Source organism: Rhamphochromis sp. 'chilingali' (genome assembly GCF_963969265.1).
Source record: "Rhamphochromis sp. 'chilingali' genome assembly, chromosome: 13".
Lineage (NCBI taxonomy): Eukaryota > Metazoa > Chordata > Actinopteri > Cichliformes > Cichlidae > Rhamphochromis > Rhamphochromis sp. 'chilingali'.
Window position 1 is genome coordinate 15269304 of NC_137940.1, and position 16512 is coordinate 15285815.

The following is a 16512-nucleotide window of genomic DNA, read 5'->3' on the forward strand; positions in this document are numbered from 1 at the left end:
TTACTGCACTGTCACCGTGAGGAGAGGTCGCCGTATCACTGCACTGCCTTTTTTTTTGGATTATAGACTCGAACTGTTAACTCACCTTTTCACTGTAAATAAATCCACTGTCATTCTGCAAGGAGTCTCGCACCTGAGTCCTTTAATCCTATTCACCATGACAGATATAGTCTATGTTACATTATAATTATACTTGTGGAGCCGCAAGTTTGCCTCTCTTTCGTCCACTTTTCTCTCTACGTAACGTTACTCAGCCTTGCCTCTCCTTCACTGAACACAACTCCCCCTCCCCCATCGCTTCACCTGCAGGCAACAAGATGGACACGGCAGCTATCAAAGAGGATCTGGTCGGTAAAAAGAAAACATTTGAAGATTACTATTTTAGTGCTGTCAGTGTAAAGTTAATGCCATAACTGCATTAACGGGGCAAATCTCCGTTAACTAGTTACCGCGGGTCACCGCGCGCGTGGAGCTGGGCGGCTCTAACGAGCTAACCGGGCTAACGCCTTGACGCACGGCCTAAAATCCTTTCGATTTTCTCAAAAATAAACAGTGCGCCTTATGTATGAATTCTGGTTGTGCTTACTGACCGCGAACCAATTTTATGTGGTACACAGCTTAAAAAAATCTGTCAAAAATGTTTTGGTACGACTTTGCTAAGCTATGAAGCTGCACTGCTTGATTGATTGTTGGATTATTACGGCTACCGAGGAGCCTCGCAGAACATCTTTTAGTTTACATTTTGACTGCACAATTGTGAGCTTTTTGTTATGCACAAAACATTGTTTTGGTTTATTTATGGAGCATCATTAATAAATGCACTGATAATTTAAACAGATGCTTCAGGAGTTTTATCCCACTCATACTTTCAATCCAATGTTTGTCATTCTAAGTTGTAAAACCAATCGCACACAATTATCCTTGGCATACATAATACATCCCAGTACACTGTTGGTGCATTCCATGTAGAATACAATTTGTTAATAATAAATTAAATAAATTAAACATTTGATGTAATGTATATCTTGTAAATTATTTGTTTTACACTGTTTTACATGGCATTTTACAAGGCAGAATCAGCTCACTTTAGTGAAAACAATTAGGACAGGAGAAAAAAAATTCTTAAGTAATGTCAGGAAGCTGGTATTTTATTTTAAAACTAATTGCTATTTTTATTTATTTAGAGAATTAAAAGCCAACTCCAGACCACTACTTGTCCTGATTTGTGAGGGACTGACGAAGAGTTGGTAAGGAGAGGAATCATAACAGGAGTGCCTCCCGCCGCCCCCAAACACATAATCAGGTAATGTAACTTTGGTAATTTGAGATTAATTCAGGTTTCTTTTGAATTGTTGACACTGTCCTATCCTCTCTTCTCATTATAGTTTTTGTATGCAGTGCCAGTTCTGCTCTTTTGTCTGTTCAAGCCAAGAAGTACTCTTAAGACATCACCAGCTACGACAAAGAGGATTTCATTTGCCCTGTGTTTACAGTGACTGAGTCTGTTCGTTTAGGACACGAAGGGCATTGAAGTCTCACCTCAGCAGATCACACAACAGGGCTAAGAAAAGGAAGGCGATCTCAACATTTTTTTGTGATTTTTGTTAATTTAAGGAAAACTGTTCACAGCATACATTTATTTCACATATTTTAAGGCACTTAAAAACCCATCAGACTGTATCCTGGCCTTCCCAAAAATGTGACTATGTTACCAACAATTTATCAACCTTTACGTCACACACAAGCAGAAAGCACAAAAACTCAAAAGATATAAAAAACTGTATTAGACTGATTTCTCATGCAAATGCATGTCCTAGTGAAAGTAGCTCCCCTGATAAATCCTTAAATACCTCTCAGGAGTCAGAGACATTATCAAGTGGTTCAGGTGTAGCATCAAGTGATAAAGAGGACGATGAGTTTGTAGATTACCAATGTCTTGAACATAAAATAGCTAGACTTTTTCTATGCATGCAAACATTGTTACATGTTTTTAAAAGGGCTTTGCAGGAAACTATTGAGGAAATTAGTGACATTTTAAAATTTTCTCAGGTTCATTTATTTCAAAGAATCAAAGAGGTGCTTGCTGAACAGAACATTGAGGCAGATGATGATGTAATTAAAAATATAAATGATGCACTTTTCAAAACCAACCCATTAATTATCTCAACAGAACCAAAAGGTGCATTATCTACTGATTACAAGAGAAATATTTATTTCAAGAATAATTTTCATGTAATTGAGCCTAAAGAGTACACCTACAAAGCGAGAACTAGAAATACATTTGTTTATGTCTCAGTAAACCAGGTCTTGGAGAACTTATTGAAAGAGACAAGTTTCTTTGAAAAGTTAGCATTTGATAAAGAAATTAGTGAAGGTTACAGATCATTTAGAGATGGGCAGTATTTCAAAAACAACAAGCTTTTAGGATTGCAAGCTACTTGCATTAGTTTAGCTTTGTATATTGCCAACTTTGAAATATGCAACCCTTTAGGAACATCTCGAAAAATTCATAAAATAACTGCAATAAATAACTGATTTTGGGAAAGTGTCATTTGTTGCTACAAAGCTCTCCTCTTGGTTTATGGAACATTACAGATCATATCGGCTTGACAGCAGCTACAAAGATCTGGAAATACTTTACCCAGAAGATTTGAATGATTACCACCCTTTAGCTGAATACTGCGTAGCTGGACAACTGATGGTGACACCTGTTACGTGCCTCCTGCATTGAAAGTGATGGTATGTATTATTCTTAAATAGTTTTCAGTTGATTACTTTGAATTCGTTAATTATTTAGAATTGCGCCCTTTTTTTGGTTTGTCTCCACAGGCCCTGTTACTGCCAGTCCATGTCAGTCCAAAACTTATCAGAAAAATCCAACTGTCCACTGTTCCAGAATCTGTGAAGCAGCTTCAAGATGAACTACAAGCAAAGCTTGGACTTGAAGGTGACTTTGCAATACAATATGCACTTTGTAACCTGATGGATATTAATGAGCTACCTGCTGGACGGGCAGTGTTGCACCTCATTTGCGAGGAAAATGCATCAGCCTCGCCACCACAGACTCCATCTGATCATAGCGCCATCTCATCTATTGATACAGCCAGTGTGAGTTCAGCATCTTCTTTCAGCCCATCCTCATCCACCCAGACCTACATGCGTAGCACTTCACAGTGGCCAAATCCATTTCCTATCCCAACCTTTCCTATGATGTAGAGTTAAAACTTTGCAAGGGCAACGAGGTATATGAGAAAGCAGAGTCAAATTTAAGTGTAACAAGAGACATCAAGATGGAAGTTCTAAACAAGCTGGCACAAGAAATGTTTGCAATCAAAGCCTACCCTGACAAGAATGAAATAACGTCTGCTGCCCAGGAGCTAGTTTCAAAACATCCCTGCCTCAAAGAGCCCGGCGATGGCACAGGATATGATGGTTGGGCAACAAGCATTAAGTTCAAGCTTGGCAACTACCGTTCCAAGCTAAGTCAAGCTGAACGTAGTGAAGTTGCAGTCAATCGAAAAAGAAGAGGGGAAGAAGATGACAGTGGCACAAATAGATTTTCCTTAAAGAAACCAAAGCGAGGTGAAGTCAACTTTATCTCTGATGCCCCAGAAAACTACAATGATGAGTCTCTTGAAAATGAAAGATGCATTTTGAAAGATGAAATGAAGAAGAGGGATAAGAACATGGCACTCATCACCCAAAAGATGGACATCACATTCTCTCTCAGGAGGAAAGAAGTTGTGGAGATGCAGCCCTTGGTCAAGGAAATGCAGCTCAGATGGCCAGCTCTCTTGAAAGAACAGGTTAGATAATCTCTTAAATATTTAAAGGAAAACTTCCATTTTTTTTTCTTTCAGTGTGGTCTTATTTCTAGAATGGAAAACGTTCATTTACTCACCCAGACAAATTTCAAGGCATTTGGAGTTGTTAGAAAGAAATTTTAATCCCAATGTTACGAGTCAGTCGTTTTGCAGGAGAGAGCTGAGCCACAGTTATGGGGAAAGGATTCACTGAGACAACTAAGAAATGCCTGAATTAAGCCAAAAACCACTGTGGAGGGTTTTTAATCTAAGGAAATAACATTAAAATGTGTTTAAAAGCTCCAAAAAGTTGATTTTATATGATATTAAATTTCTTTTGAACAACTCCAAATGCCTCGAAACTTGTCTGGGTGAGTAAATGAACGTGAGCGCCATTTCTTGTGCCCTTGAGAAATATCTGTCTGTATCACTCCAATATCTTGTAGAAAAGGTTGAAGGCTACCGTTGAGCTAACAATGCTAATGGTAAAATATAAAAAAATAGTTGGCTCTAAAAATATGAAGCTAATTTTGGTATTACCAACAACTCGATTGAAGTGAAATCTATTTACTTGTCAACTTACCGTGTATAATAATGGATTGCATTTATTTCGCTCTTTGCTGGGCACCCAAAGCGCTTTACAATTCCACTACTTACTCACTCTCACATTCACACATCGGTGCAGGGAAACCACAGTTATAGCCACAGCTGCCCTGGGGTAGACTGACAGAAGCGACGCTGCCATATCACACCATTGGCCCCTCTGGCCAACACCAGTAGGTGGTAGGGTAAAGGGTCTTGCCCAAGGACACAACAACCAGGACAGAGAGAGCTGGGGGACAAAACCAGCATCCTTCTGGTTATAGATGAGCTTCCCAACTGTGAGTGCCATGAAACTCACAGAACAGGATTGAGAAAGTCACTTGCGTGTTATGAAAGTATCCAAATTTGACCACAGGATGTTATTCTTACTTCATTCTTACATAGCTATAAAATTAATGAAAATTTTGCAATGAATTTAAAATACAATTTACTGATTTATTTCTTTTCTTCAATGTATCCTGTAACAGTTGAAACCATTATTTTGTCTAATCAGCATTTGATTAGGTATTCTATACACTTAATGTAAAATCTGCCGATCAGATTTTTCTTCTTTTTTTTTAATGCGTCAGTTATAATTTGTACCACCTATCCACTAAAAGGGGAAAAAAAATCCAATCAAGACCTGACAAATAGATCAACCGAGACTAACTAAATGTTTTGAAATTAAGCTGTTTTAACCAAATTTGAAAACAATGTCATTTTTATATAATGTACCTTTAAAAGTTTTCTTCTAATTTTTTTTTTTTTACTTTGTAGATTTGTGCGGAATTCTCACACATTACCACCATGGATCTCATGGGGACCTTCATGACTGCCCTCGACACTTACTCACTTTGGCAGATGGCAGGTCATGACAGACAGTTGAACTCTCATCCCACTCATGGAACTTTTTGTTATACATGTTGTAATAAGTGTGCTACATTTCTTGCACATCAAAATTACTTTAAAAAAAAAACCTGACAAAACCATGAGCAATTATCTGCAATAACTAATTTCAACATCTTATTTCTTAAGGCTGTATTTTTAGCAACAAAACTTAATGTGTTTTAAAAACAAAATGGTAGGTTTATAAATGAGACTGAGTCTTATTTGATTTCCTTGTTTTAGGTCTCAAACATAGTCGAGCATCGACGAACCATCAGTTTGGAAGGGTTACAGATATTTGTTCGCGACGACGAGACCAAACTCTTCTTAACATGTCTGGTGAGCATGAAAATCTACTCAATCTTCGGATTTGGTTTTCAGAGACTTATATGTACTGTTGTTTTTTTTATTTTGCATAGGATACAGATCCAGTTGAGAGGGCAACCCGAGGTGTTACGGTGGGCATCCTCACTGTTCTGGAGGACTACATGGGACCCAACTCGCAGTCCACAGTGGTCAACACTGCCATTGTTTTGGAAGAGGACATTATTCTTGATGATCTGCCAGACCTTCCCACTGCCTTTGCCTACCTGTTTGGCCTACTTTATGGGCTCAACATGGAGTTTCCCAAAGAACTCAAGTACACATTTGAAGCTGTGCAACACATTTTTATGGAGTTGACATCTACCTGTTCCCAGAGAATAAGAAGCTTCAAAAAAAAGCTCTTAACCAAACATGTTCAACTCAAATGCAACTTGTGTAAAACAGAATGCAGCAATTTGCTTTGATTTACAGTTTTTGGGTTTCGTTGCTCTGAAAAAAGTTAATTTCTGGCTTTAAGAAAATGGTAAGGTTCAGAAAGTTCTGAATCAATCTCTTCTGTTCTAACTTTACTTAATGTAGCTTGCATGACTGATTGCAGATTTCATGTATAACAAGTTTTTATAAAATGTTGAAAGTGTTTATTCTAACTTGAACTGTTTTAAACAATTTTTATAATCTGGTTTTAGGTACATTTGTACTAGTTTTATAACAAATGTGGCGCAATACTGAACTTCAGAGGAAATTAATGTTGATACCATTACTATTAAAAGACAAGTGGTGGAAAAATGTGTTTGAAAGTTGTTTGCTGTATGTAAACCAGATAGAAGTCGTTCACATCCTGCCATCTGATGTTTTGAATCTGTTTGTTAGTGACTATCTATCAAGATAGGTTTGATATTCTGCATGACAATACCACACCTTTAAAATTGAATGAGTAACATTTGTTACAAAAATTTGACTTTTTTGTGTTTTTGGAAGGACTTTATTTGTGGCTGAATGTTGTCAGTATGTTAAAGATGGCTGATCTCAAAAGTCAACATTGTCAGTGGTGCAGTTGTGTTTGAACACAAAGTTATTTGAAAATCAACTCTGTAAACATTCATTGGTACAACAGGGAGCACCTCATGGAAACTATAAAAGATACTTTTTCTAAACTTTAGGAAATCGATTGGCAAAACTAAAAAAAAAATGTTGTGTAAACGTTAGGAAATACATTGCCAAAACTAAAACTAATACCTTTTGTAAACCTTAGGAAATACGTCGCCAAAACTAAAACTAATACCTTGTGTAAACTTTAGGAAATGCGTTGGCAAAACAATAAAATATGAGTTAAGAAAAAGCACAATTATTAATTTTGTAAACACGAAAACATTAGCTGAATCAACTTTGCTTCTAAACTTGAAATTATAAGTTATCCATCAGAACCTAAAAACATAAATGCAGTGGGTTGCCTTGAGTTTTTAAGTTTTCGAAACGTTTGTTTTTTTTTTACAGTGTAGCAATCAGACAACTCTGTCACCCTGTCAGTCTGACACTACATATCAGTCTGATGCTGGTGTCCTCAGTCTCTCCTTTTGGCAGCTAAGCTAATGTTAACATTGATCTCATGTTGGCTAAATATTTAATTTCACAGTTGGCAAGAAAAGAATTGCTCAGGTCTAACGGGATGTTTTTCTATGAAACTAGGAAATACAGTGGGGCAAAAAAGTATTTAGTCAGCCACCGATTGTGCAAGTTCCCCCACTTAAAATGATGACAGAGGTCAGTAATTTGCACCAGAGGTACACTTCAACTGTGAGAGACAGAATGTGAAAAAAAATCCATGAATCCACATGGTAGGATTTGTAAAGAATTTATTCGTAAATTAGGGTGGAAAATAAGTATTTGGTCAATAACAAAAATACAACTCAATACTTTGTAACATAACCTTTGTTGGCAATAACAGAGGTCAAACGTTTACTATACGTCTTTACCAGGTTTGCACACACAGTAGCTGGTATCTTGGCCCATTCCTCCATGCAGATCTTCTCGAGAGCAGTGATGTTTTGGGGCTGTCGCCGAGCAACACGGACTTTCAACTCCCGCCACAGATTTTCTATGGGGTTGAGGTCTGGAGACTGGCTAGGCCACTCCAGGACTTTCAAATGCTTCTTACAGAGCCACTCCTTTGTTGCCCGGGCGGTGTGTTTTGGATCATTGTCATGTTGGAAGACCCAGCCTTGTTTCATCTTCAAAGTTCTCACTGATGGAAGGAGGTTTTGGCTCAAAATCTCACGATACATGGCCCCATTCATTCTGTCCTTAACACGGATCAGTCGTCCTGTCCCCTTGGCAGAAAAAAAGCCCCATAGCATGATGTTTCCACCCCCATGCTTCACAGTAGGTATGGTGTTCTTGGGATGCAACTCAGTATTCTTCTTCCTCCAAACACGACGAGTTGAGTTTATACCAAAAAGTTCTACTTTGGTTTCATCTGACCACATGACATTCTCCCAATCCTCTGCTGTATCATTCATGTGCTCTCTGGCAAACTTCAGACGGGCCTGGACATGCACTGGCTTCAGCAGCGGAACACGTCTGGCACTGCGGGATTTGATTCCCTGCCGTTGTAGTGTGTTGGTGACCTTTGTTACTTTGGTCCCAGCTCTCTGCAGGTCATTCACCAGGTCTCCCCGTGTGGTTCTGGGATCTTTGCTCACCGTTCTCATGATCATTTTGACCCCACGGGATGAGATCTTGCGTGGAGCCCCAGATCGAGGGAGATTATCAGTGGTCTTGTATGTCTTCCATTTTCTGATGATTGCTCCCACAGTTGATTTTTTCACACCAAGCTGCTTGCCTATTGTAGATTCACTCTTCCCAGTCTGGTGCAGGTCTACAATACTTTTCCTGGTGTCCTTCGAAAGCTCTTTGGTCTTGGCCATGGCGGCGTTTGGAGTCTGACTGTTTGAGGCTGTGGACAGGTGTCTTTTATACAGATGATGAGTTCAAACAGGTGCCATTCATACAGGTAACGAGTGGGGGACAGAAAAGCTTCTTACAGAAGACGTTACAGGTCTGTGAGAGCCAGAGATTTTCCTTGTTTGAGGTGACCAAATACTTATTTTCCACCCTAATTTACGAATAAATTCTTTACAAATCCTACCATGTGAATTCATGGATTTTTTTTTTCACATTCTGTCTCTCACAGTTGAAGTGTACCTCTGGTGCAAATTACTGACCTCTGTCATCATTTTAAGTGGGGGAACTTGCACAATCGTGGCTGACTAAATACTTTTTTGCCCCACTGTAGATATGGCAATTTACTGAGATGCGAAAATTTAAATAAAAATATGGTTTAGAAGGTGTTACGAAATAAATATATATTCTTAATGCTTATTTTCTGTTTATATTGTTTTATAGAGGCCAGTGTAGGAAAACACCCCTGTGAGTTAGAATGTGTGCCAAAAGTCACAGAGAACTGACAGGAGACTGCACGCCTTGTGCAGAGAACAGGAAGCGTGGCAGACAAAGTGAAACTAAGCAGAGTGCACTCCAGATCGAAACTGCGTGTGACGTATAGCAGAACTATATATATCCATTTTCGTTTGCAATGCTTTTAGAGCTGTGGGTGCGTGCTCGTCTCTACGGTTCTCCATTTCCGGAAATGTACAATAAAGATGATTTTTTGAGCTTGACCACTCTGAGTCAGAAGTCTTTCTCAGTCGGTAAAAGAATTCAAAAGAACGGAATTTGATAAAGGCAAAAACATAGTTTGTGTATTATTCTAAAATTCAGTATTTGGGATGAAAACACTTACCCTTCAACACAAGCCTGAACTCTCTGAGGCAAATGATCTTACAGGTTTTTTTTTAGTAATCTGCAAGAATAGCTCTCCAGACTATTGGAGGGACATTACAAGTCTCTTCTTTGGATGTCGGCTGCCTATCATTCTGTTTTCTTTGAAGACGATCCGTGACTGAAAATGCTTGTCCGTCTTCAGTCCTGTCAACTACTCAGCCACCATCACAACTACAGTGGCTTGCAAAAGTATTTGGCCCCCTTGAACTTTCCCACATTTTGTCACATTACAGCCACAAACATGAATCAATGTTATTGGAATTCCACGTGAAAGACCAATACAAAGTGGTGTAGAAGTGGAATGGATATCATACATGATTCCAAACATTTTTTTACAAATAAACAACTGAAAAGTGGGGTGTGCATAATTATTCAGCCCCCTGAGTCAGTACTTTGTAGAGCAGTATAGTATTACAACACGGCATTAGGGCCTTCAAACTAAAACAAATATAGCAACAAAATAGCAACATAAATAGTACCATCATTGCCAGTCCTGGCCCACATCTGGTTGACATAAACCCTGCCATGACACCAGTCAGTCAGAAGTGCCAGCTCAATGCCAGATCCAGGCCAGACCCGTTTTCTATGAGCCTGGGCCACATAAACCAAACCACAATTGAGCCAGATATGGCATGCCATCACATAAACAGTGCCATCTGTGCCAGGCCTGGCCCATATCTGGATGATGTACCACTTACCATGCCAGAAGTCAGCCAGCAGTGCTGGCTTGACACCAGATCTGGGTCAGACCTGCGTGCTATGTGGGTATAAGGTTATTCTTATTCTTATTCGTACTCTTGCTGCAGTATTTTGGATTAACTGAAGGCTTTTCAGGGAGTTTTAAGGACATCCTGATAATAATGAATTACAGTAATCCAGCCTAGAAGTAATAATATATGAACTAGTCTTTCAGCTTTAAGACAGAATATTTCTAATTTTAGAGATAACATATTTCTATGATTTTTAGAGATGAGTACAATAACCTCAGTTTTATCTGGGTCCACGATGTTTGTGCTGTTGCTGCCTTTTGGAGTATTTTGATGCATTCATCCGCTAAATAATATGTATTGCTATAAGGTAGAAACCATGGAAAAGAATTTTGAAAGTAAGGACTGGCATTTAAATTTCAAAACAACCAAAAGATAAGGAGCATAAGTTCAGAAACACAGGAAAACAGATCAAAACAAAACCAAACTAGATCTAACATGACAGCAGGGCGACAGCACAAGAGCCAAAACAGTTCAGGGGGCCGGCCGGCGAAGCAAATCAGCAGGCCGGCCACGCGGAAGGCAGTGGCGGCAACAGAGCAGGTCAGGAGGCCAACCGCAAAGCCAGCGGTGGCGACAGAACAGGTCCGGAGGCCGGCCATGCGGAAGGCAGTGGCGGCGACAGAGCAGGTCTGGGGGCTGGCCACAAAGCCAGCGGCGGCGACAAACTCGTTCAGGAAGCCGCCCTTAACGATAATGACGTCCAGGTAGGGGCATGGAGAGTGGCCGGCGAAGGCGAGGTGGTACAGGCCGAGTTGGATCTGACGGCGGTGTAGCAACCCCAGGACCAGACAGGGTGGGACCAGAGGGGGTGGGACCAGACGGCAGCGTGGCAGCTGTGGGACCAGACGCTGCAGGCGACGGTGTGGAAGTTGCAGGTGGTGATGCAGGTGGTGGCTGAATGGGCTCCCCAGAGCCGTCAGTGGACACAACAATGTGCTGGATGGGTCCTCCAGGACCCCCAGCTGACGAGGCGTGATGCTGGCTGGGTTCCCCTGAACTGTACCTTGTGAAGGTTTACTCATGTTTGCCAGTGGCTATAGCTCAGGAGCTAGAGCAGCTCACCTACTGATTGGAAGGTTAGTGGTTCTATCCGTGGCACCTCCAGTTTGCATGTCAAGTATCCTTGAGCAAGATACCAAACCAAGTTGCTCTGTGAATGTACTTAGTAAGCACTCAGTTTAGAGAAAGTGAGTGTGAGAGTAAAAAAAAAAGCGCTATATAAGAATCAGTTATATAAGAAAGAGTTTTGTCATATTACTTTTGCACTATTATGTTCCAGCAGAATATTTTGATATATTGTTAATTATAAATTATTCAATTCAAAATAAATTTGCTGCATTACCTTTGTTGAGACATTTTTAATCTGTACTAAATTCAGCACATGTTGTTATTACATGGCTTGATTAAGGTACACATTAGACTAACATCTGGGGCCAGAGCTGAAACTGTTCTGGGCCAGCACAGGGCCACCAGTGTGTCTGTAGCTGGCCTTGTGCTGGCCCATGTCTTGGCCACCTCTAGCAACCCGATCTGGGCCACCACAGGGCCTTCGTTGTTTCCGGTATGTGGGCCATGTGTAAGCACATTGTGTGGGCCAGATTCGGGCCATACCAATATTGCTATGTGGGTAGTACCATATCAACCCATTAGAGCACTTCGCTCTCACACTGCAGGCTTACTTGTTGTCCCTAGAGTATTTAAAAGTAGAATGGGAGGCAGAGCCTTCAGTTTTCAGGCCATCTTCTATGGAACCAGCTTCCAGTTTGGATTCAGGAGACAGACACTACCTCAACTTTTAAGATTAGGCTTCAGACTTTCCTTTTTGCTAAAGCATATACTTAGGGCTGGATCAAGTGACCCTGAATCGCCCCTTAGTTATGCTGCAATAGGTGTAGGCTGCTGGGGGATTCCCATGATGCATTGAGTATTTCTACTTTAGTCACCTTCAGTCACTCAGTATGTGTTTATAGACCTCTCTGCATAGAATTATTAATTATCATTCATCTCTGGCTCTCTTCCACAGCATGTCTTTTGTATGTAATAAATTTACCTACTATACAGCTGTTGTGAAGGGGGAATCTATGGATAGAGGTCAAAACTGTTTATTGTACCAGGCTTTGGAAAAAGCTTTTAATGCTTTAGCATGAGGGAATATATCGAATAGATCGACTCATTCTTGGGATCAGCCCAAAGTGGCCATTAGAGGGACTAAACGTTTTGGCACTTCCACATCAGTTTAGTTTTTGTGCCTCACTTTATTTGAAATACAGTGTCACATATGGGGTATAGTTGCTTGCATAGTTGTCCTCTCATGTATTTCCCACACTGACATATGTTAATTAACTGTTGCCATCCATTTCCATTTCTAATCACGTCAGTTGTTCACTTCAAAGTTAAGATTAGTTTAACTTGGGACCTGCCTACTTAATCTCGCAAATGGTTATTGGATCCCTTGTACATCCACACCTGTCCACTTGTGACTGGACCAAAAAAATATGTATCAGTGCCAGGTATGAATTTATTCTACCTTCATGCAACATTTGTCCCTGGCCATGGGACAAATCCAGTGTTTTGTCTTTTAAACTTATGTTGTTTAATATTTTGGCATCTGAGTTATTATTCACTTGGATGAAAATCCTTTGGTGATATCCATGGGTTATAGGCTTAAGGCATTTTAACTGCAAATGCTGTGTTGCCTTCTCTGAAATGCTTAGCTAGGCTTTACTTCAGTTTTCTGTTCAACAACTGAAAAGCATGCTTCACTCAGTTGATCAGGTGACTCACTTGGCCACAGAAAGATAACCTGCATATCTTTAAAAATGTACACTCAACAAAAATATAAACGCAACACCTTTGTTACTGCTCCCATTCCCCATGGGATGGACGTAGAGACCTAAAATTCATTCCAGATACACAATATAACCATCCCTCCCAAACAGTGGTCACAAATCAGTCCAAATGTGTGGTAGTGGGCACATCTGCTATATTGAGATAATCCATCCCACCTCACAGGTGTGCCACATCAGGATGCTGATCTGACATCATGAGTAGTGCACAGGTGTACCTCAGACTGCCCACAACAAAAGGCCACCCTCCATGAGTGATCACTTGGACCACTATGAGCAACAGCAGACGTGTGCACTGTGGTCACGCCAGCATTCTGACTTTTACACCTGATTTACAGAACAATCAGGTGTTCTGCATCAAATTTGATGCCGCACAAATTATTTGTGCCACTCCAAAAAAGAACTTCTGTCCACTATGAGATAAAGGAGAGCATCACAAGCCTGATACCTGCACGCCTGACAACAGATGTATCACTCCTGTAACACCTGTAACATTCAGGAGTCGCCTCATTGTTCTGACACACACAACAAAACTATTGACTACACTACACACTAACTACACAAGATTTGCGCTAAACGTCGCAAATCTCTCACATCTCAAAACACCGCTGTCACTCCTAAAATGCCATGTTGCCATATCATTTTTTGATTGGTCGACATGGCACATTCTTCCACTAATCGGAAAGGCTGGTGGGGTGGGGGGTGGGGGGCTGGTTTTGTTTTTGCTCACAGGTAGAGAGTGCTTTATTTTCCTTATAATATGCAGTTTTTACCATTTCTTTCCGCAGTAATATAAACAACGATAGTATTCAGGAAAAAAAAACAAAAAAAAAACAAACATTGCATTTATTTTTTATCATAGCTCTGGTTTTACGTGGCCTATCAACACAATTTAAAAACTGGTATAAAGTCCACACTTTTTACGTCAATTGTTCCGTCTGTCCTGCTCACATCTCCAATGGTTGTACACGTTGTCATTAACGTGGCTTCACTCCACATCAGCCACACCGCTTTGCTAGCTAAAACACCGGTGTCAGCACATAAGGACGCTGTCAAAGCCTGTCAACGACGTTTAGTCTGCCCTCGCACTTAACTAGGCAGACAGACAACCATCATCCCATGTAGAAAAAAACCACACCGTTGTTCCTTTCTGGTGGATTTATTTGATTGGATGCATAGCATGGCTTTGTTGAAATACATGAATGGATGAATGGTAAAACTGTAAACAAACACAAAATATCCCATGTGAGCAAACATTCTTACAATTAGAAGATGCTATGACCTGTTACTATGCAAAGCAAAGCAGAACGAAACAAGCTAACGTTAGCAGTTAGCTAGCGCTAATTAGTGTCTAGGCTAATGACTAATAAAGCACATCATTGAGTGAATTTACTTTCTCAAAATATCACAAACAACACATGGCAGTTAGTGCTAAACATTCACCGGTAAAACACAACATTACTGCCAACTTACAGACTGTGCTGGATTAAGAGGCAGCATAGGCAGGCACAGGAGTAGCAAACTGTCCTTCTCCCGTTAGACAGGAAGTAATGAGAAGTAGCACTTCCGGTAGAATGTCAAAAATTAAATTTTTGCTAAAACAACGTCTGTGACTGGCCTAAAGTAAACTTTGGCTTTACCAACTTTCACCACCTTGACTTCTACCTTCCTGACAAGTCCGTCACTACTAGGATGAACCTTTGCAATCACCCCCATGGGCCACTGATTTCTCTTCACGAGAGGATCTTTCAGGAGGACCACATCCCCCTGCGGCAGGTTTGGCTTGGTGGAATGCCACTTGCGGCGGCATTGCACTGTTGATAAGTACTCCTTACGCCAGCGATGCCAGAAAGAGTTGGCCAGACTCTGAACTCTTTTCCACTGTTGCCTGTAGAGGTCCTTCTCCCCGAAGTCACCTAAGGGTGTTGGAGGTGCACCAACTTTTTGCGTGAGGAGTGTGGCGGGAGTAAGGATGCACGGGACATCGGGATCACTTGACACTGGAACCAGCGGCCATGCGTTGATGATGGCAGCCACCTCTGCCATGAAGGTGGTCAGGACATCGTGCGTGAGGGGCCTGGAACCAAGTTGAGCGAGCTGGGAGTCCAATATCTTACGTGCCACTCCTATCATCCGCTCCCAACTTCCCCCCATGCGAGAAGAGTAGGGAGGGTTGAAGACCCAACTACATCCATGATAATTTAGGAAGGATTTAACACGTGGGTCACAAGGAATCCTTTTGTCAAACCCTAGCTCCCTGGAGGCTCCTGTGAAGTTAGTTCCACAATCCGATCTCAATTGCTTTGCAGGTCCTCTGACTGAAAGGAACCTGCGGAGAGCGTTAATGAAGCTAGATGTGTCCATCCCCTCTATGATCTCAAGGTGAACTGCCCTTGTGCTCATGCAGGTGAACATCATTGCCCATCGTTTGCTGCTGGCAAGTCCGCCCCGAGTACTGTACAGTAACGCCACTGTTTTGCACATGTCTCACTCTGTATATTTTATTTTATATATTTTATTTATTGTTTACTCTATTTAATTTGTAAAATATGTGTACACACACACACACACACACACACACACGTAGAAAAATATTTAGTATACACATCCAGAAATGCATATACTATTATATATTGTACATATATTTATTAGTTTCAGATGTAGCCATTCTTGTATTTTGCTTGTTTACATTATTGTATTTTGCACAACTCTGTTGCTTGTGAAGCTCGCACACAAGAATTTCACTCACATGTGCTGTACCAATGTACCTGCACATGTGATGTGACAATAAAAGTGATTTGATTTGATTTGAGTACGACGAGAGGCAACCGACCGTGGCCCGAACACATCTATGCCTACGTAAGAGAATGGAGGCTCAGCACTAAGACGTTCTGCAGGAAGATCTGACATTTTTTGGAACTGTGTTACTCCCCTTAGCTTGCGACAAACTACGCATGAGTAAATGAGGCTGCTAATCTGGCGTTTACCTCCTAAGACCCAGTAACCTGCGGATCTTAAAGCACCCTCTGTAAGATGACGCCCCTGGTGCCTGACGCTTTCATGGTAATAGCGGACTAACAGGTTAGTTACATGGTGTTTGTGCGGCATAATCAAGGGGTGTTTTTCTGCGGACTCAAGGTCAGAATGAAGAAGGCGTCCGCCAAGCCTCAGGAGGCCTGATTTGTCAAGGTAGGGAGAAAGCTTTAAGCTTTTCTTTGGGATGTCCTTCCCTGACTCTATTTGTTTGAGTTCCTCTGGGAAGCTTTCTTGTTGGACTGCTTTTATAACCGTCTCTCTTGCTTGCTCAAAATCTGAGGTAGTGAGTTCATGACATATATGCCATCCCTTACATTGTCCGTCTGATTGCTTTACCTTAAAGGTGCGTGCAATGTGTGCCAAACGTGCAACTGCCCTGGTAAGGGACTGCCAGCTGGAGAAAGATTCTAAGTTTGCAGTCTTTAA

The 16512-nt window shown here is 40.9% G+C and overlaps 1 long non-coding RNA gene across 1 annotated transcript; it reads left to right on the forward strand.

Moving 5' to 3' along the window:
• Positions 1–260: 260 nt before the first annotated feature.
• LOC308409097 lies at positions 261–1565 on the forward strand. The gene is made up of 3 exons (XR_013973942.1): positions 261–347; positions 1185–1303; positions 1386–1565. It is a non-coding gene; the product is annotated as an uncharacterized lncRNA (long non-coding RNA).
• Positions 1566–16512: the final 14947 nt, after the last annotated feature.